The sequence below is a fragment of the Neofelis nebulosa genome, chromosome 2 (genome assembly GCF_028018385.1).
Source record: "Neofelis nebulosa isolate mNeoNeb1 chromosome 2, mNeoNeb1.pri, whole genome shotgun sequence".
In the NCBI taxonomy this organism is placed as follows: domain Eukaryota; kingdom Metazoa; phylum Chordata; class Mammalia; order Carnivora; family Felidae; genus Neofelis; species Neofelis nebulosa.
In genome coordinates this window covers 149,483,327-149,505,418 of record NC_080783.1, presented here as the reverse complement: position 1 = coordinate 149,505,418, position 22,092 = coordinate 149,483,327, and the positions used below count along the sequence as shown (strand labels likewise).

The following is a 22,092-nucleotide window of genomic DNA, read 5'->3' as shown; positions in this document are numbered from 1 at the left end:
AGGTGCTGACACAACTGGAAGAACATGAGCAATAGTGATGAATATATTTGGGTGTTCCTGTGGGCTAAGGCAGGAATGAAAGTGAAAAACACTCTCATACAACTCTAAGCCATCACTATTCCACTAGACATTTCAGTTTTACCAGTTGTAGTAATAAGGGCGATTGGGGATTAGACTGTAAAATTCTCTTGGCAGTCATTCAAGGGCAGCCACTGTTGAGTAGAATTTATACCACATCCATTTTTGCATAACTGTGCAGGTCAGCTTCCCACTTGCATCCAGTCTGTGGCCTTCCTCATACATGGTCAACAGCTAAGGGGACTGCAACCTCGAACCAAAGGTCCACAGGGATTTGTATCCTTTGTCTTCCCTTCTAAACATGATAAATGCTGGGTCTCATCACAGGGAACATTTGGATGCTGCAAATTTATCAATTTTACTCCCCTTCTCCCTCCTCCCCCTCCCCTCTATGGCCTGTTTCTCACTATCTCAGGTTCTGCTCTTGGTGGTATATGGATGTGTATGAATTTGAACTAATTTTGGTTGCATGAAGACAAACAGAAAGTGTTACAGTTTGCTTTGAGTGTTATGGCAGAAGTCAAAATAATCCGTAATGATTTAGTATCCATTAGCTAGATTGGTGATCATTCGAGGACAGGCTGTATTTTATTTACTTTGTTTAAATTCTTGGTGCCTAACTCAGTGCCTAACCCATGGAAAGTGTGCTTGACAAATCTTTGCTCTTGAATGAATGACAGGAAAAGACACCTGTTGCAGTTACTTTGGCATAGGACACTTTACAGAAAGGTAGTATATTGGTATTTCGTCATCTTCAGTCCAAACTGCCCTCAGGTGCTTTCCTGACATAGTGGAATAAATTGTTTTTCACCAAAAAACAAAACAAAACAAAAAAATAGATGCTGATCAACTTTGACATCTGAATCCTAGTCTCATTAATTACTGCTTAGCTGTGTGGCAATAGACAAGCTACTTTAACATCTCTGGTCCTCAGTTTTCTCATCTGTAAGATGCAGGTAATAATTGTACTGACTTCATAGCATTCTTGTAAAGATTAAAAAATAAATAGCATTGTACATATATTGGTCACAATAAGATCTTAATATATGGTTATTATTATAATTGTTGTTATGAAATACCTTTAAGGAGATAAATTAATAAGAATGCTATAAATAAATGCCAACTAGTAGGTTCATAAATGCTAACCAGAAGTAACAAATACACATACTTTGGTAATCAACCAAAATATGACTACAGACCAAGTAGAAAATAATAAATTAGTTCTTGTACAAGCAAAGATTATTAAATACTTGTAGCCTATTCTCATGCCTGAAGTAATGTACAGGTATATTTATTTACTCAATAACTATAGTTGTCTGAATTGTGTCCCTCCAAAAGTTATGTTGAAGCCCTAATTCCCAGAACCTGTGAATGTGATCTTCTTTGGAAATGGGGGTCTTTGCAGATATAATTGAGTTACAACCAAGCATATTAGAGGGGGCCCTACATCCAATGACTGGTGCCTGTATATGAGGAAGGAGAGGGCTATCAGAAACAGAGACACAGATACACAGGGAAGAAGGTCATGTGAAGACGCCGGCAGGGAACAGAGTGATGAAGCCATGAGCCAAGGAACACCGGCAACCACTAGAAGCCAGGAAGGGGCACTGAAGGATTCTTTCCTAGTCCTTCACAGAGAGCATGGTCCTGTTGACAACTTGATTGGGGACTTTAAGGCTGCAGAACTGTGAGAGAATAAATTTCTGTTGTTTAAAGCCACAAAGTTGTTGGTACTTTGTTATGGCAGCCCTAGGAAATCAATACAATAACTTACGGCAGAGCGGGGGCGGGGGGCAATTTTTTTCTCCATTTTTAGATTTCATTGTGAAACAAAGCTTTAAAAATATCTTTAGTTGAATTTTGTTTAAAATATATGGTTTGTAGGCAGGAACTTCACACTTCATTTTCCTTTTTAAATTTTTTGGAGGGGAATGATATAAACTATGGAAAGACAACCGCAGGAAGAGGTATTTTAAACATGGGGATATGTTTAAGTAATGTTACTGATCTTTAAGGAGTGTTAGTTACATTCTAATAATGTGGAAGTTCTTTATAATGTTTTCCAGGAGACGGGGTTTTGAACTCTATGTGCAGGAAACCATTACTTTGGGGGAAAATATTGCTTTATGGGTCTCCGGCTGGGATTTTTAAGTGTTATGTATGAGAAAACATTGAAACTGGGGGAAGAGAAAGATGTTATAACAAAGTGATCTTTATTATGTTTCAAAATACCAAATTCTGAGGAGTGTTAATAAGCATCTTTCAAATTCATCCTTAGTCAATTGCTTTTGTTCACATTTCTGGAGTTGATTTTACTTGTGTTAAAAAAAAAAAATCTCCTTTGGAAGTAAAATCAAAATTTAAACACAAAGCCTTTCAACCAACCACACAATACTTTCTGAGAAATCACAGTTCTAGTTAGATTAGAGAACACACCACAGCTATCTAAATTATCAACAAACAATTGAGGTCATTAAGTACTAGTGGGTATCCAGGATTTGGGCAGTGGGCAGCATGGGTGAGAAGAAAGAGCTTTGAAGTTACACAGAGTCCAGATAGTTGTAGGACAATGGTCATTTCAGTTATCTTACCTTTTAGTTTTCACACCTATATAATGGAATGATTCTTTTTTTAAAATTTTTTAAATGTTTATTTATTTTTGAGAAAGAGAGAGACAGAGCATGAATGGAGGAGGGGCAGAGACAGAGGGTGACAAAGAATCTGAAGCAGGCTCCAGGCTCTGAGCAGTCAGCACAGAGCCTGTTGCAGGGCTTGAACTCATGAACTGCAAGATCATGACCTGAGAGGAAGTAGTACGCTCATTCCCACTGAGCCACCCAGGCGCTCCTATAATGGAATAATTCTTATACACCATTGGTTGTTGAAGGATTAACTGAACTAATATACACAAAATGGATACAATAATTTCTAGCACTTACAGAAGAAGCTCAAATATATTTTCTCCTTCTTCTCCACTGAATCTTTAACATACCTTTGAGATGACCTCACTGTCTTTACATCCGGGAATTGAAGAGAGGCTGGATGAAATGCCAACACTATTTTCATAGACCCAAGTGATAGTGCAATGACTAGAAAATTCCAGCATCTGCCTTGGCAGCATGGAACCTGTTAGATTTCCCCTGGAAAGAGCAGAAGCTTTCCATCATACCGGGCAATGCATGGAATTGCTCGTTCAGGTGTAATCACATTCTGTCTCAGAGCCTGATTTCTGCTTACTTCGCAATTCCAGTATGGCACAAGGAAAAGAATATACTGAATTGGGAGCAATGAGAAATAGGTTGGGGTACATATCTCTAATCTATTTAGTCCCTAATTCCTACAACTGTAAATTCAGCAGGTCAGAATAGATTGATCTCCAAGATTACTTGGGGGATATATTAGCTAAGGTATATTTTGGACTCAGATGGCCATTGGTTTGAATCTTGGCTCAACTACTTAATTGTTCAATTTTTGCCAAGTCATTTAACCTCTTGGAGCCTTAGCTGCCCCTACTGTAAAATAGCCAATAATACATAACTGAAAGGATTGTTGTAAGGATTCAATGAGAAAAGTATTATAAGCACCTGGCACAAAGCAGATACTCAATAAACAGTAGCTCCCTTTTACCAGAGGAGTATTTCTCAAATATAGCATGAATCAGCATCACCCGGAAGGATGTGAAAAAAAAAAAAGAGGTAAAGCCTCCAGAATTTCTGAGTCAGTCCATCTGGAGTAGGAGTAGGAGCCCCAAACTTTGCATTTCTAGTGACTGCCCAGGTGATGCTCCTGATCAGGTGTTGAAAAACAATGCTCTGCATCAGGAGTTGGCAAAGTACAACCCTTGGGTTCAATTTGGCCCGTTGCTTCCTTTTGTAAATTAAGTTTTATTGGAACACATACATGCCCACTGGTTTACATATTGTCCCTAGCTGCTTTTCTCCTGTAACAGCAGAGTTGAGCACTTACAACGGAGACTATATAGCCCACAAAGCCTAAAATATTTATTATCTGGCCCTTTACAGAAAAGTTAGCAGACCTGCTGTAGGCTATCATGTGGTATTCTTCCTAAGGAGTTTTAGGGCTCTGACAATTTGTTTAAAATGCATTTCCTGTCAGGAGGCCTAGATATCTTCCCAAATATTGGAAAACATAATCTCTGTGAGCCTGAAGACTTATTTAACTGAATCCATGGAAATATAATTATATCCTTGCACAGTGTAGCTGCTAAGATGTTTCTTGGTTTTGAACCCAAACTTTGAATAAGTTATTTCACTTCTTATAGGTTAAATAGTAATATTAACAGTACTCATCACATAGGGTTATTATGAGGACTAAAGGGAGTTATACACTTGAAGTACTTAGAAAATTCCCTTACATATAGAAAGCCATCAGTGTTAGGCATTACTATTATTATTATTAAGGGGAAAAGCACATTCAGAGTACTCTGTTCTCAGAACCACATTTTCCCTTTCCAGGTTCTTCAAGCTTTTTAACTGGTACGTGAAATCATAAAGTGTATTCATTGTATGTTTATAATAGCAATATAGCCACTTACTCTAGTTTAAAATATTTTATCACAAATATTGTTATCTCTAATAATTATCAAAAGCAAAGAGACAAAATTGCATTTTTATGGGGATGATTCATTAGAACTAATGACGAAATTAATAGGGCAGATTTAGACAAATCTGTTCTTTCCAGCACTCCTATGTGGAGCCTTAAAGTCTTTTCTGAAATGGGAAGGAGATGAAAGGTCCTTTAAATTAAAAAACAGTCCGGCATATCGTCCGAAGGAATCTTTGTGGTCAAGTTTAATTTTCTGTCCTGAGTTGTTTGTTCTGAGTCTGAGGCTGTCCAAAAAAGTCTTGGAAAATAAGTTCTCTTCGGGTTCTATCACAGGGCTGTTTTGTTTGTAGAACTTTGCCTTCTAATAATCTTTGAATTTGAAGCGCCGAGCACACAAATGATGAACTACAGACGCTTACTCGCGACATGAACACAGTATCAGTCAGCTCCACCCTCTTTTCCATCATCTTGACTGTCATCTGGCTCTTACTTAGCCACGAGTGTCTTTTACCTCCTAACAGGGCAACAGTCTTAGAGTAGGGCAGATCTCTGTTAGGTTCGTACGTTTTTTTTTTTTTTTTTAGAACTCGTAAGCCTGGGTCTCTATTTCCTCTTTGCCAAAATGGGATAATTGACTAATGTGGGTATTGCGAATATTAAATCTGAGAGCATACAGATATTTTGCATAACTCCTGATGCATGTGAGGACTCCGCAAATGTTACAATTTTGTCTCCCACCCCCATTACCCTTGCCATTTTTTTTGCAGTCAAATGCTCTTCCCCTGAGCTATACCCCCTACCCCCGCCATTTTTTGAACTCTGTAATAAGACCTTGTAAAGTAATCTGTCTTTACTTAGTCCTTTAAAAATGGTTGCCTAAGAATCTCGGTCCTTTAAGCTGAACTGTAGCCCTCACTCAGGCGGGAAGAGCCATGTGTGAACGAATTAAAAGCAGCTGGGCTAGATACAGGCTTTCCTTTTAAAAGGTGGTTCAGACAACACTGGACAGTACAATGGGGCCAGAGGAATCACTTAGGCCAGGATAAACTAGCTGCTGCTAGGGAGTAATGGATTGCTGTGGAAGAAGCCTTGTAGTGTTAATAAGACAATGAACACTAGGGTTAAAAAATAGTAGCTAAGTTCAAGTTGAAACAGATGGAGTTGAAAGCAATGAAAATGGCCTGAGGCAGTTATGGGTGCAAAAAAGGTGAACACACATATATTTTAGGAAATTGGACTGCTAAATTAGTAAGGGTACAAACAAGAGTTTGAAAAGAAATGTCCTCTAACCATGGTATTGCATAGGTCAGACTATACAGCATAAAGACGGTATTATTTTGATTAAAAATATGAGTAGGTGGAGAGCTTTTCCCTACATCTGTAGGGCACTTCTTTACTCTGGAAGTAAGTCAGACCATCTTACCAATATTTCCCCAATTCCATATTTCCTGGTACAACCTTGGAATTGCTGGTGAAATCTCCATAGGCCTGCCCATCATTGCAATTAATCCAAAGTTGGGGAACAAAACTATGCAGCTTTCTCTTGAATCAAAACCCAACTCTGAATCTTTAACTTTGAAGATAAAGCTGCACAGTTCAACCTTCACTTCCCTCTACTTCTCTGCTTTCAACCCGATAAACTTTTTTTCCTATTCTCCAAGCAGTGACTCTCTATTTCTTAGTTCCTGGTTACAGAAGTTGGCTTCATCTGTCCATCTCAAACACATCCAGAGAGCAGTAGGAATCACTTGAGTTTCAGCATTCCTATTTATTATGGTAGATGATTGAAAGGCGACCTGCAGAAGTCTTTTTTTTTAATTAAAGTATAATTGACAAACAATATTAGTTTCAGGTGTACATAAAAGTGATTTGATATTTTTATACATTATGAAATGATCCCCATAAGTCTAGTTACCATCTGTTGCCATATTGGTATAACAATATTAAGAACTTAATTATCATTGACTAGTCTTGAACTAGTATGTGTACTTTTGTAAATAACATCTATGGAAGTTTCTTGTAACATTAAGCAACCAGAACCTCATAAAGGTGGAGAACTGAATTAAAGATAAAGGGTTCAAATATATTTTATTTGCTACAGAATATGGCACTTACACAAATTCATCTGGTGTGCAGTTTAAATTTCCACCCTAATTCTAATTAATGAAGAATTCAAACTTCAAAGCAAGGAAAATTTGACTGGATTGGTTTGACCAAGGTTGATCTGACCCAAACGTTTTAAAATCCAATTATTCCTAATTTATTCCAGAATCTCTGTTCCCAAAAAGGGCTTATATTCAATTGGCTGTGAACAATAATCATAGCTTAGTATAAATAAGCTAGTTATTTATTGATTAGCTGTTATAGAAACATTTTAGAAACATAAACAATGACAATAACAAACAGTTTAGAATTTATCTAACATCCTCAGGAATCGAACTACGGTGTCAGGGGGCCCTGTTATGGGTTATGTGACACCACTGGATGAAAGAAGGGGGCGCTGAGAATCTACTGAACAGAACAGAGAGAGAGAAGTACCCCTTCCTCCACCACCAGTGCCTGCCTTGCACAGCTATTAATTTGTAAAACTCATTCAGTCTTTCAAGATTAAATTATGGACGTTTAATTTCTCCAAAGAACTGGCTCTGTGGCAGAGAATTTATCGAGAGGGTCAGACAATTACACAACGGTCTTAGGACAATGTGTAAAAAGCATGCTGATGATTACAATGATGTCTTTGTTTTATGCCTGAGCATCTTAATTTTATTTGGCCTTCTTGATGCTGGCGTTAGAACACACAAACAGCTGTTTTGCATCAATGCTCATTTGGTACATTCCACATAGTCCATCAATTTGAAGTGCAATCAATCAATTCCCCAATTTTTCAACAACCACAAGGCCAGATAAGATATGCTTTCTTAAGACAAAACGGTTTCAACTCTGAAACCAGCAGCATTTTACACTAGTCATGCACTTTCTTCCTCTTCCCCACGAATATATTATTTTCCTTTGCCCTTAGCACCCATGACTAATAATACCCTGCCTACTTTCAGGCTGTGTGCTGTCCTCATCTCAACTTTATTAGTTTATCCAAATCCATTTCTGTGAGTGACCATCACAGATGGCATCTTTTATAATTAGCACGTTGGTCATACAGATTTAGTATTGTTTAGTGGATGGGAGGATAAAATTTGCGTCCAATGGCCCAAGTCCTCTCTCTTCTATGCCCTTCACTCTGGGATCCCCACTCATCAAAAATTTGTTTCCATTATCAAACAAGCTGAAAAACATCTTCCATCATTTAGATATGTGAGTGGATACATGGGAACAGGGGGGAAGAAATGTGACCATATAAATCCACAATATCAATATTCTCAAATGCATTTTATATCTCATCAACATGCAAAATGCATCAATTTGCAAAATGCATCTCCTAATGCAGAAAGGTAAAACATTGTGAGAAACTCTTAACAGTTTTTTTATAAACAAACCACCACCACCACCAACAACAACAAAACCCACTGCAGTTAGTGTATGGCTTACATAGTAAAAATACCTAATAAATATTTATCAGATACCATTTAAATTACAGTGAGCCAAATTCCCTTTAATACAAACTAAACTTAAGAAAAAGAAACTATTTTAGGTATTCATTTTCCTAATAGCAGTTAATATGGCATGGTTTGGGTAATTTCATCCTGCAACAGAAATTAATGGAATTCCAAATAAATGTATGATCTATGAATTTGGCAAGGAGGGAGGAATAAAGGTGACACTGACAAAATTAGCATATATTAAAGTACAAAGAGAAACAACTGAGATGAAGCAATCTTCCAACACTGCAGAAACCATATGCAAGCTATATGTCAAATAAACTTAAGTGTGCCTCCTTGTGTCAGACTTGTAAGGTGGAAAGTTCAGTACTGGAGAACTTAGAAAATGACCCAACTATGGCTAATGACCGCTGTTTAATGGGAGAATAATATTCATTAGCTATTACTCGTGATACTTATGGACATGATATCTTTCTTCCATTACTCAGTTACTAGAAAAATGAGATAAATCTAAGCCAATTCCTCTGTAATAATGTGCATGGTGTTTCCCCAAATTTGTAACACCTGAAGATTCACTTTCACTGTGTTTTCTTGGAGTAACACTGCTGCTGACCGAGGTAATCTTAGAATCTTCCTCTGAATGAAAAACTCTAGTTCTACTAATTGGGCTCTGGTTTGGGCCCCTAAATGGCTCTATCTCCTGATCAAGTTCATGTGAACGGTCTCCATCAGTACCATACCAGATTGCTGTCTCGATGCCAGTCCTAATCTGATCATGGTGCCTAATGAGTTCTAGTCCCTCACCTGCATACCTGTACTTAAAAATGTTTATTGTTTTCAATTGCTCAGTCCAAACATGATTTTATTGTTCCTCTGATTGTTAGCATGTACAAAAAAGCTACTGAACTTAGTTACAGTCTGAACGTGGGGCAGCACGCCAATCCTGAGATAAGTTTCTGCAATCAAAATTACCTGTAATATCAACTGGAATGAAGAGAAAGCATGGAAGTAGAGGTTAACGTGTCATAAAAAGAACAGAAGAACCTAGGGGGAAAGTACATCTCCCCACTTATTTGTCTTAAGATGTGTTTCAAGGATCTTCTTGGACTAAGGATGAAGACCATTTCCTGGTTGCAAAGGCTCTATATTCTTAAAGCAAAGGGCATGGATTTTCCACCCCAGGTTTTATTGGCAAATGCCCAGCTCTGATATTGTACATGTAGTATGTGTACGGGCAATTTGAAACAGACCTTGGAGTCTCCAATGCTATCAATGATTATACTTTTCTCTGAATGTAAGCATCAACTTCTAAACATGTTTTTTTTTTTTTTCTACCATCCTACCCCCTGGACCATGTCAGATGATTGTCCCATCTGTTGGAATAAAAGTCCTGATTTGGCCTGGATTTGGACTTTATTTTTTCCCCACTTCAGTCTATCAGAGAACACCCTAACTAACCCATCAAACCACGAGAGCCCACCTATTTCTTCACAGAATGACCGAGCCTCCTCTGACCCCATTGGCCTACCTGGGCTCCCAGTCTAGGTCTTCCCTCAGGGTCTTGATTTCTTCCCTCTGGGTCTTGCTGCCTGACAAACTCTGCAAGACCTCGGGCTTCAAGTGCCAAGAATCCTGCTCCAGACTGAGTGGGCGTGCTGATTATCCTTCTAAGTGACAGATGCCCTCTTGGCTTCTGTGTCTGAGGAAACAATATACCACCTTCCAGTCGGACATACTAGCATCAGTGAAGTAAAAAGTTTGGACTAGGTAAGTTCTAAAATCTCTTTCAGATCTAAATTATGGATTTCACATTTCATAGATGAGAAAACTGAGACTTAGTGAGGTTGACTCTTCAATAAAAAGAGAAAAATACGAAGTTGCCTACTGATAAAGGTAGAGGGACCATCAGAGATGTGCTGATAGATGCTTAACAACCAGATCTCAAGGGTGGGAAAGAAAAAAGTCCTGATTTATAGCATTTCTGTGGTGTAATTCTAGTGCTGATTTCTATGGTGTAATTACTCCCATGATGGTTGATTTCAAACTACCAACATGAGTCAACAAGCTACAAAATTACTTATAACTAAACCGTTAGCTCTTGAGATCTGGTACCAGTCAGTTCCAGTACATCCCCTGAAATGTTCTTATTTGATAGTGATAATGGAAGGATCACTTAGTTGCTTCTGTTTGCCCTGCATTTCTCTAATCTTTACAGGTAAGATCACTTAACCCCCAAGCTGAGGGCATAGCACCATTCCAGATTCTGACACTAATGCTACCCCTAGACTCAGGGAACATAAGGCCCCCTAAGGCAGTAATTTGTTAAGCACTGACTTCTTCAGGTTCCTCACACCCCTGTTCCCTGCCTTGTTCTTTGGTTCTACTGTGAGGATATCCAGTCTCCTCAGGGACTGGCTGGGCTGCCAAAGAACCCACTCACCTCAAGACTTGGGTTTCCATAGACAGTAACTAAAATCCATCCCCAGACACATTCATGAGTTTATTTTACTGTACTTTAATATTTTATCTAGGTGTGTAGGTGAGAACTGAAACACTGAGAGCAGCAGCCATAGATAAATTGTGGAAAAGAGGCATCAAGGCGGTGTGAGAAATGCTCATAATGCATGAGCTTCCAGATCTATAGCCTGTTATTTCTAAAGACACCAGGCTCCTTTATTTTCTTTCGCTTTTGACTTGTAAAAGACCAAAAATTCACAAAAGCCTTTGCTGCTGAGTCAAAGAAACATCAGAATTATGTAACCCCCCCCCCCCACCCCAAACAAAAGACATTCCACTATGATATCATCAAAGATATACTGAATTCAAAACGTAGCCTCGGAAACTCTTCATGAATAGGTATCATTTTGAAACCAGAAATTAAAAAAATATGGTCTCTGGTACAAAAATTAATGAACAGTATACACAGTCATGATCACAAATTGTAATTCACTGATTAACCTGTTAACAATTCAGAGAAAATCAGTCCAACGGCAGAGAAATAAACAAGAATGCATCTAACAAACTTTTATGCAAACCTTTAAAATTATAGTTATGAAGACCAGGTAAGTCTTCTTAGGGTAAGAAGATAAAAAGTTGTCTATCATTAATAGTTTAACAATGTTTTAAAACGTGCATAGTAAAAAAGCCCTACAAGACACTCCTAAATTGTTACATTAGGGTGGGAATTATTTTTTTTCCTTTTTTCTCACCTCCCAAAGTTTCTATAATGTGGTAATGTTATTCTTATACTAAAAGAATATCTAAGCTAAAAACAAATAATAAATTCAAAAGCAACCTGGATCCCTAACCAAGATCTTGACCACTCTTAACACGAGAACCCGCTTGCCCCAAATAAGACCCTTGCTGTGCATGTGCAAGACTCAAGGCAGCCGTCATCACAACTCTCAGACCAGAAATGCCATCCAAAAACTAAAAGATGTGGGGCAAAGTGAGGACAACTGAGGCTCATGCTGTTTTCTCAGCTCCCCCAGGAAAAGGCCAGGCATCCTTCCTTGCCACATTGTTACTGCTATAGAATGTCTCACCTCAGCTACAATCTACTACTGATCATCCCTTCCTTTTACCAGGTTTCTAGATCCTTTACTCCATTGCTGACTCACTTCCTTATGTCTTCAACCTCTGTGAACCCTTGGATGGAGAGAAAAACTTGGCTTCCGTGTTTCTCTCAATTGCATCCAAAACTACTGATCCTCCCCACTCTGCTAAAATCTTATCCTTCTTGAGGCTCCTGTTATTCCATTGTCCCACTTCTATCCTTCTGTGGTAATGTTGTTTACTGTCTCTTGGTTACTTCCTGTCTTTCACTGAAGACTTTGGCATGTTGCTCACCATCCCCCTCTTTACCCCCACAAACAAAATGCAAGTCTGGATTAATCCTATATCTGCATTCTCTACTCTTATACTGGAGTGGCTAAAAACTGCTGAAAAGCAAATAACTCTGCTACAAATTTGTGATTTCTCAGCGGTGCTTCCTCAATCCTATCTCATTCATCTTTGTCACAGATGGAAAGAAAGGTCTTTGGTCAACAAAGTAGCAAGGTGCATGGAGTCTGTGCCACTATCAATTGTCTCGTAGTTCCAAATCCACCCTTCAAATATATACTCTGTGATAATGGATGGAATTGCTTTAAGCATTTCTCTGTTAAGTGAGCATGATGTTAAGCTTTCTCGGTAGAGCACGCTGGAGGGACACTGCAGGAGGAAGGGGCTCTCTTGAGGTTTCTGGCTGTAGAGCGGTGGATGAGCAGTGTGGGTGTGAGGACATCTGGTGGTATTTGGCCCTAGGCACTCACCCAGCAGGCACTGGCCCTCAGGGACATTGCAGCCCCAGCACAGCCCAATGATCATCTTCCTACTGCCCCCTCTATACAGATATCCTGTACAGGCTATACAGGAGGCTCTTGTTGGTATTGGCTCTCTGATTGTTTGCACTCAACCCCCTCCTTAGGTGTGATGCCCATTGTCCTCCCCATGCTGTGCTCCTCCCAACCTCACATTCCCCCCCACAGGGACATCAGGCCTCTACCTGGGCTTCAGGAGGCCTGGTGTCCCACTGCTACTGAACACCCATGCACTGGCCACCAGCTGTGGCTCACCAGCCATCACTGCATGCCAGAGGGTTCATTCCTGTTTCTCCTGTGACTGCAGATCAGCTCTGGCCAGCAAATCAGCAAACTTCTCTGCCATTCACTAGGTTCAAATACATATTTCTCCAATGAGATTTGAACCATGGCCTTGGGGAGAGGGCTGCCTTCCAAGTTTGTCCATCTCCTTCTGTCCTAGGATTCCATAAAGAGTAATCTTATACCCTAAAGTTACTCTTTTATTATAGTTTAATAATTCCTTGTATTAAACTTCCCCAGTTTAAATCTCGTGTGGTCTCAGTCTTATGACTGGATCCAGACTGTTAGAATCTAATAATCTCTCTCATTACTTACTCAGAAAAGATGAAAACAGTCAGTGCAAGATTTATCTTCACTTGCTGCTTCCACTTGAAGTCCTATCCAGTCTTCTTTTTTTTTTTGAATTTTTTAAATGTTTGTTTATTTTTGAGACGGGGGGAAGGGAAAAGAAAGAGGGAGACACAGAATCAGAAGCAGGCTCCAGGCTCTGAGCTGTCAGCACAGAACCTGACGTGGGGCTTGAACCCACGAACCGTGAGATCATGACCTGAGCTGAAGTTGGATGCTTAACTGACTGAGCCACCCAGGCTCTGGCTTCTACCCCATTTACTGAAAATATTCATTTCAGGATGACCAATGATCTTATTGTTAATGTCAATGGATGGCATTTTGAACCTCATCTTTTTTGACTTCTCTGCTCCATCTAATACTGACTGGTTGCTTTTATTTTGTGACACAACATTCTCCTGATTCTCCTTCTAACTTCTTTGATAATTTATTCTCATCTCCTTCCGAGGAACTTCTTTCTGCCTCTTTCTTCAAATTATGATGTTTTTCCAGGATTCTGCCCCTGGTCTTCTCCATGTAATTCCATGTGACTCCTTCCATTCCCATGGCTTCAACTGTTGTTTATATAGGACGCATCCCAGATCTGTACACTTTGTTCAGATCTCTGTCCTGAGCACTATCTTTCCTGTATATATTTTCACCATGACTCATAGACAACTCAAACTCAGTGCGTCCAAACAGAAATGAACAGCTTCTCTGCCAGATCTATTAATCTATTGATCCCATTCATCTGTGAATAACTCCACCAGTCACCTTGTTCAAGGTAGGCACCTGGCTGTTGTTTCACATTGTCTTTCCCTTTCTCATTTTCAAAAGCCATCAGTCACAAAGTCCCATTGATCTCCCTCCTGAATAGCTCTTGAATCTTCCAATTTCTTTCAGTGCCATGACCCATGCCTTACTAAAAGGGTATAATCTAAGTGAATAGGAAATATATTCAAGGAAGAAGTGGACAACATGAGAGGGTGCATTGCAGAGGGTGGTTACAGCTTGTACAAGAGCATGGAGACATGAAGCAGTATGATCTGAGTTCATGTTGTTCTTTGCCATACCTGCAATATGGTAAAAAACATGTTTCTGTGAAGGTATTTTGCACATGTGGTTAACATATACAACTAGCTGACTTTAAGTGGATTACCTTTGGTTGTATAGGTGGGCCTTCTTCAATCAGTTGAGGGCCTGAAGAGCACAAACTGAGGTTTCCTGGAGAAAAAGAAATTCTTCCTCAAGATTACAACATTAACTCATGCCTGAGTTTCCAACCTGCTGGCCTACCCTACAAATCTCAGGCTTGCGAGCCCCAATAACTGCATGAGCCAATTCCTTAAAAAAATATATGTACATGCATATATATCTTTATTTACTTATATTTATATATTATAAATATCATACATACATACACACATGCACATCTATCTCCTATTTCTTCTGTTTCTTTTGTGAACCCTGATACATCTGTAAAATTCCTTCACTTGGCCTACTTAAATACTTGATGGCCAAGACCACAGATGGGTTTATCTCAGAGTTTCAGACTCTGCAATTTCCCTACATTCAGCTAAATCACAAGATATGAAAACCAAAAATCATGTTTTTCATATTCCATGTATGAAGTCATGTGGCATTGTGATAAGAACTGTACTTTTTAGCAGTTAGAAATATACTTTGTTGGAATTTTTGGCTATGAGAGAAGACAAAAAACAAAATATGTCAGGAGAAAACCAGTTTGATTATCAGTAAATTAACCGGCCTGACAGCTTTAGCAAAGATTAGTAATTAATTACTCCTTTGGATAGAAAAAGAAAAAACTAACTAGTTCAACACATAGATGCAAAGAAGTCAAGAACTAAATTCCATTTTTGGCTACTGTCTTAATAACTTCTCTGGTTTTTTGTTGTTTAAACAAAGAAGCTGTGGGAGCAAGGAGGCAGTGAGAAGTACCTTGTTGGCACATTTCATTTAATTTCTGGTGTTGAGAACTAGTACAACGAAAAGGTCAAGTTAGCATCTGCAGCAGGCAGGAGAACCCATTTGTAGTGTCCAAAGTATCTAGTGATCTGGAGGGGACATTCATTTTATTTTTCCCGTGACAATTGTTTATTATAAAGGTGAACCCTGATTATCATTATGGACAGTAGTGGGGATCAGCTACCAGCAGGGTACTTGATAAGATGTCTTTCTTTGATTTCTGAAGGCGACATTCTTGAATCAAATTTCCCTCCAGAGATTATCTGAATTAGTTCAGTGATTATTAACATTTTTGCAAATGCAGTGAAGTCTCTTTTTATAACAACTCCCCATCCTGAGATGTTATGTCATATCTATACTGAGGAAGCATCCCCAAGTATGTGCTCTTTACTCAAGAAAAAATTTAGCAGAACCAATGATCCCTGCAAATGATGCTTTGACTCATGCTAACCTCACAGTGCCTGAAAAGAGCTCAGAAGATTCTCTTCTTTGTTCATTTGTCAAACAAATATTTTAGAGACTTTTTTTTTCTCTTCACTTTCAGGATAGAGATAAGGAAAAGAAGCACAGGGATTGTTTTAAAAGATCTATTGTCTTGAGCAGAGACATGTCAGTTCTAAATTAAACAAGTGGATTAAAAAAACTTCAAGAGTCTAATGTTGTATGACTTGGATTTTTAGCTTCATAACAGCTCCTTGCACTTAGAATGGGCATTAAAATAATTTTAGAATGCATAACCTGAAATGTAGCCCAATTATCAACTGAACCCCATTGGGAAATCACAAAGTAAGCTCAAGAACACCATAATAATATAACAATGGAGAACTGAAAATTTGGGGGTGGGATTTAAAGATATTAATAACACTGTCTCAAAAAGCGCCATACAAATTCAGGGTGTTTTTTTTTTTAAGTTTTCAAGTAAGATTTGACTTGACCTTTTTCTTCAAGATCGAAATTTGCCAACTAACCCAGTTTGTAGGTCCCCTGTTAGTCTTTATGACAAATTTTAGTGGTGTATGATTATAAAAGTCAGAATCTACACAAAAGCCAGGAATTTGTCTTGTTTCTATTGTGGAAAGTTCCATTTCTGAGTCTCATCTTAACATTACCACCACAACACCACAATGTTAATGTTACAGACATTCTGGAAAGGCACAAGGGGCTAGGAAAATAAGTTGTCAATCACTGCCTTAGCACTCAAACATTTTTTTTTAAGCTGAAAGAATAAGTAAGAATTAATGAAATTTGGATGGTGGTGGGAATTCTAAAGTGTTTTTGGTAGGGGCATTAGATCATTACCCTAACCTAAAATTCAGTTATCATGAAGGTTATGGTGCTACATATAAAGAATAGGCTTATGTCAAGTCTCCAGTCATGGGATCGGATTCTCCTCCAGACAAAGCCATAAATAATGTTGCGTCAGTTTTTACAATTGTGGAAAATAAGTACTACGTGAGAAAAAACAAAAATAATGAAAAAGACTTAGTTATATTTTAAATATAAAAAATATTTTCATTTACTAGAATAACATATATTAATTAAGTCCCTAAGAAGAACATCTTGACATATTGAAGATAGCATATGGATACATGATAAGCACTTGAATGTTTGCTAAAAAATACTAAAGAAGCATGTGACTGTTCTTATGTAATGGAGAAAACTTTCTCAGATTCCCTCATTATTCAGCAGTTGTTGGTGGCACTTAGCACAAAAATTGATATTTCAGTTCAGTTCCAATTGAAGTAACTGTCCAGTATTGGAGTCCCAGTCATACATTGGTTTTGCATTAGTTACGCAGTAATGGGGGATTGTTTGGCAATACTGTTGACTCTGGACCTTCAAATCATTTATACAGAGGCACTCTATTCATTCCTGAATTTACAATGCCACAGATGAATCTGCAACAGAGAGACCCCTCCCTCTCTTTTTATGTAAGAAATGAGGAAACTGCAGGGGCAGGATTTGCAACTTAGTAGCGGCTGAAGCCTTGCCAAAAGCCTGTCTCAGGGGTAGCGGCTGTGAGGACTAATCATCACTCCCACTTGGGAAGTGGTGGGGGAGGTGGCTAAGAGTCTCAGCTTGGCCGACATCCCAGGAGGAGGAAGCATACTGGAAGCCGAAGGAGTGTCACTGGTGAAAATGAGAAAACCTGGCATGTAGCTGTGGCTGTCAGCTCCCCCAAAGTTGGGATCTTCTCAAGTGTCACCAAAGGAGAACCAAAGGCAAGGTCTGTGAACAACCACAGATATAATAAGAGGCTGGGAAACAAGACTCAGTCAAAAGGTTTAGAGAACTGGGATAATTTATTCTAAAGAAGGGAAGCTGAAAAAGATGTATCGTGGGCTACTTACGACTCAGTAGGAAGAAATAATTCTACAGTTGACTGAGTCATTATGCAACAAGCCAAGCATTTTCACATACTTGACTGCCATTTTATCTTAGTAGTAACCCAGTGAAAAATCATCTTATGGATGAGGAAACTGAGGCTCTCAAAAGTTAAGCAGTCTACTCAAATCACACAGCTGATATGGACAGAGCTGAGATTCTCTTCCAAGTCAGCCTGACTGCCACAGTGTTTCCCTACAGGGCAGTGACTTCTCTACAAAGTTTCCTATTCACAGATGGATTTGCTTACCAGCCAGAGATGAGGCTCTAACAGGGTAGGAGAATGGTCTGTATAAACATCTTAGGGCTCTAGTTGCCTTGTGTCTGATAATGGCAACACGAATTGCACCTCTTTCCCACACTGCCTACCCAATATGGTTGCACACTTGTTGCCAGACTATAGAAGGATTTTCTTTTTTTTTTTTTTTAATGTTTATTTATTTTTGAGAGAGGGAGAAAGAGCATGAGCAGGGGGAGGGGCAGAGAGAGAAGGAGACACAGAATCCAAAGAAGGCTTCAGGCTCTGAGCTGTCAGCACAGAGCCTGACACGGGGCTCGGGGCCACAAACTGAGATCATGACCTGAGCCGAAGTCCAATGCTTAACTGACTGAGCCACCCAGACGTCCCCAGGACTTTCAGTTCAAATCTCTGAATGACTCCAAAGCATAATGGTAGTTTTATACACACCCATACACACATATATACACTCATGCCTCCCTCAAAGCATTTGGATTGAGGTCATATACTTCAATAAAACAGCCAGTGCTTTCTAGTAAAGAAGCCTAGGACTCTGACTTGGCCAATGTTGCCTAGAGAGTTAAAGACAATAAAGTAAGTCACTACTACAAAAGTGCTTCAGGCAGAGACTAATACCAATAACAGTCCCACTCACCACATCCTGGGGCCATGGGTAGGTGGCACCATTATAGCTGGTGTTACATTATATCTGACATTCCTAAAACAAGAGTAAGGCAAAGAGGAAACGAGTCACCTGGTCCAGTTGCTACATCATTCATGAGGAACCTGCCACCAAATAATCTTGGTTTAGACAAAAATAGAAGAGTTGGTATTTCCCAACTACTCCAAGATACTCCCACCAAGCTCCCATATAGTATTATGTGCTTCCCAAGTCCCAGAAGATGTCAAGACTCACTCCCATTTATTCTCATTTATTCAATTTCTTCAGGCCAAGTACACAGGTTCTACACTTAGTCATTCTACATTTCTGCTTCACCTCCCAACCCTATTCCTACATACCCTATTTTCCAGCCCCACCTTACTCCTTGCTGTTTTCTGAACACTCCATGCATGATCACACCTGTAGACTGTTGCTCATACACTTTCCTGGGCATGGAATTTCCCTACTGCTTCAAATGGCAAATTCCTATTCATCCTTCAATAGCCCAGTTCAAAATAGTCACCTCTGTGAAAAACTTCCAAACCTTGTACTCAGTAGCAATTAATATGTAAACATAGTATGGCATTTATGATGATGTTATAATTTCCTTACTTCCAAACAAATCTTTATTACACACACTGATATGAGTAACTGTACTACTTTCTCATCTCCGTGTTCTCTCCTTTTCTCTCTTGTTTGACATCAGGGTCACTTTCCTTTAGAAGGCACTTGCGAATCTGGAGCTCTAAGAGGGGCCATGTGGAGTCTGGAGGATGAGAAGCAGGAGATTGATGTCTGGGGATTTGCTGTGGGTTTAAGGCAGAGAGAAGTAATGAAGACCTTGGGTTTCTTTTTTTTTTTTTTAATTTTTTTAACGTTTATTTATTTTTTGAGACAGAGAGAGACAGAGCATGAACAGGGGAGGGGCAGAGAGAGGGAGACACAGAATCCGATACAGGCTCCAGGCTCTGAGCCGTCAGCACAGAGCCCGATGCGGGGCTCGAACCCACGGACCGTGAGATCATGACCTGAGCCGAAGTCAGACGCTTAACCGACCAAGCCACCCAGGCGCCCCAGACCTTGGGTTTCTATTTAGATTATATTCCCCAGGTTACCAGACTTGGAAAAGAAGCAGCAGTTGAGTGCAGAAACCTTTCCCAGTAATGAATCCTATATTTGTTTGAACTGTCCTGAGAACTGAACTGGCACTTATAGGAGAGTGAAAAAAACTTCAACCTCTGTCATGGAGTCACATTTAATTAATATTTACTACATTGGCTTGAACTGAAGAAAACTCTGACATATGTCAAATTAAGTTCTTCATCCAGATCTGGTCTTAAATATAACATTCTTACACAAACCCCAGAAGCTCCTTTACCTCTGGCCCCAACAGATTCTTGGGGTGAAGTCCCTGAAGAGTCCCTATTATATGAAAAAGATTAGGTTATTACTAACCATTATCCCCACGGCCCTGATTATTTTCTTTAACTGACTAGTTAGCCAGCAGTGGGGGAATGATGCTTGGGGAATAGATTTGAAAATGCCTGAAAGTTCTGGGAAAGAAGACATCATAGAAAGGTGTTCTGAGAAACTCTAACGGGAAAATTCTGCAATGCACAGAAGTGTGAGAAAGGTATTAGGAGTCTGGAGGTGCCTAGGAAGAAGGCCAGACTAGAAAAGATAAAAACTGAACACTGAGAAATACCTAGACCAGCTTGGCTTGACTTGTCAGATTTTCTCTAGCTGTGGCCTTGCTTACCATATGCCTATGCCCTCTAAACTGGTCACCAGTCAGAGAAGTGGGCATATGACTTTTAAAAGTCTGAGTGTGCCTACTCCCATTATGTCCTCCTTCCTAAAACGATTGGGAATCACGGCACCACAGGGAGTTAGGACTGCCTGCAACCTGAGCTGACAGCTAATCCAGTCCTTTTGGGAAAAGACAAGAAATCCAATGTCAAAGAACTTAAGAAATTACTCAAGGTCACATCGAAGCCCTAAATCTCATTCTAGGCTATCTATACACAATGCTGTCTCAATATTTTTACAAAACAAAGCTAAGAGGTTTATATAAAAAATGATTTTTCTATAAAGCACCACATTTATAAGGGCACTATTCTTCCTCTCAACTATATTTACAGGTTATAGCCACGCTTTTGCCCCAGACAAACCACCTCATCCTTAAATGCTCTAAGGAAGGTGTTTTGCTGGTTATCTCTACCAGTTCCATGATGGGCTAGTGAATACATTTTAGTGCATTCACATGCAGCATAATCTGGTGACCTGAGCTAAACTCTATAGTAGCTGCAACCTCTCTGAGTCTCAATTTCCTCTTTTGTAAAATGAGAGTAGTAATATTTACCTTGTGGAGGTTTGTGGCCGTTAAATGTAAGGCTCACAGAAAACTTTTAGTGTAGTGCCAGACATTAATTCTCATTAATGCTAATATTATTATTCACATGCTCTTTCTTTTGCTTACACTACTTAAAGTTTCCACACTATATTTGTTTTATATTAGATACTTAGTTTCCACCCCTTCTTGGTATGTCTTGCCTGGCTTGTTTGGATCTGTCGTTCGTTTATAAGGGTCTAGGATGTGCCTGGAACTGCTCCTAATAATGAGGCTGCAATAAGAAGGCAGACGCAGATCTTTGCTTTAGAATCTTCTTTCATGTGACTGCTCACTGATGGAGGCTCTCTGATAACTCTACTCTGACAACATTCTGCTTTCAACATGACAGGTGTGACATCTACCTCATGTTCACATTTCAGTAAAAAAAAAAAAAAGGTATTTTGAATGCTATTATTTTGGAGTATTCATTCTGTCTGATTTAACAAAATCAAAATAACACTAGCTTAAGCAAAACAGAATTTTGTTTCTTTGGTTTTTTTCCCCTTTCATGTGGAAGTCTAAGCTATTAGGTGGTTTGGCAGTGGGATGGGGTCATAATTCTGCTACTTGAGTTGTCTAGGGATCAAGGTTGCCTTTATTTCATTGCTTCCACATCCCCTAGGCTGTAGTCTTCATCTATTGGTCAAAGCTGGGTTTTACAACCACATCCACTACCAGAGAAAGTGGGGGACAAGCAGTGTCTTTTTAAGGGCATGACTTAGGAATTGCATATATACCCTTCCTTCCCATCCTGTGAACCAGAACTCAATCATATGGTCATATAGCTGAAAAGGAGATTAGTCCCTAACTGGGAAACCACATGACCAGCTAAAACTCAAAGGGAAAGTGGATATTGAAGGTCAACTCTTGGTATCTTCTGCAAACAGAGAGGTGGCACTCTGGTGAAGGATACTAGCCAACCAGTGAGAACCTCAGAGATACAGGAGCCTCACTAGACCATGGATGAGGAGGACTCCACTGTTATATATGAACATGTTCCTGCATCATTCATACATGTGCTATTTGTATAAATGATATAATAGGGCATTTTCAGCTTTTATTAAAAGAAGAGTTACTTATGTTTGGAGGATATTTCAGCAAAACACATTGACCATTGTCAAACATTTATTTAGAACAATAACAAAAAAGTTATTTTGGCCACATGAAATCTAAAATGCACGTTACTTCATTGCAAAACAAATGATTGCAACTTGTATTCTTATCAAAGGGCATTACTGATTAACTCCTAGATCCACTGGACC

General features: G+C 39.2%; 1 long non-coding RNA gene across 1 annotated transcript; it reads right to left on the bottom strand.

The window, feature by feature from the left end:
• Window positions 1-12,295: 12,295 nt before the first annotated feature.
• LOC131504441 (uncharacterized) lies at window positions 12,296-20,273 on the bottom strand. Its single transcript, XR_009257995.1, has 4 exons — window positions 19,518-20,273; window positions 19,076-19,278; window positions 14,328-14,392; window positions 12,296-14,241 (listed from the first exon to the last, which is right to left on the bottom strand). It is a non-coding gene; the product is annotated as an uncharacterized LOC131504441 (long non-coding RNA).
• Between the last annotated feature and the right edge of the window lie 1,819 nt (window positions 20,274-22,092).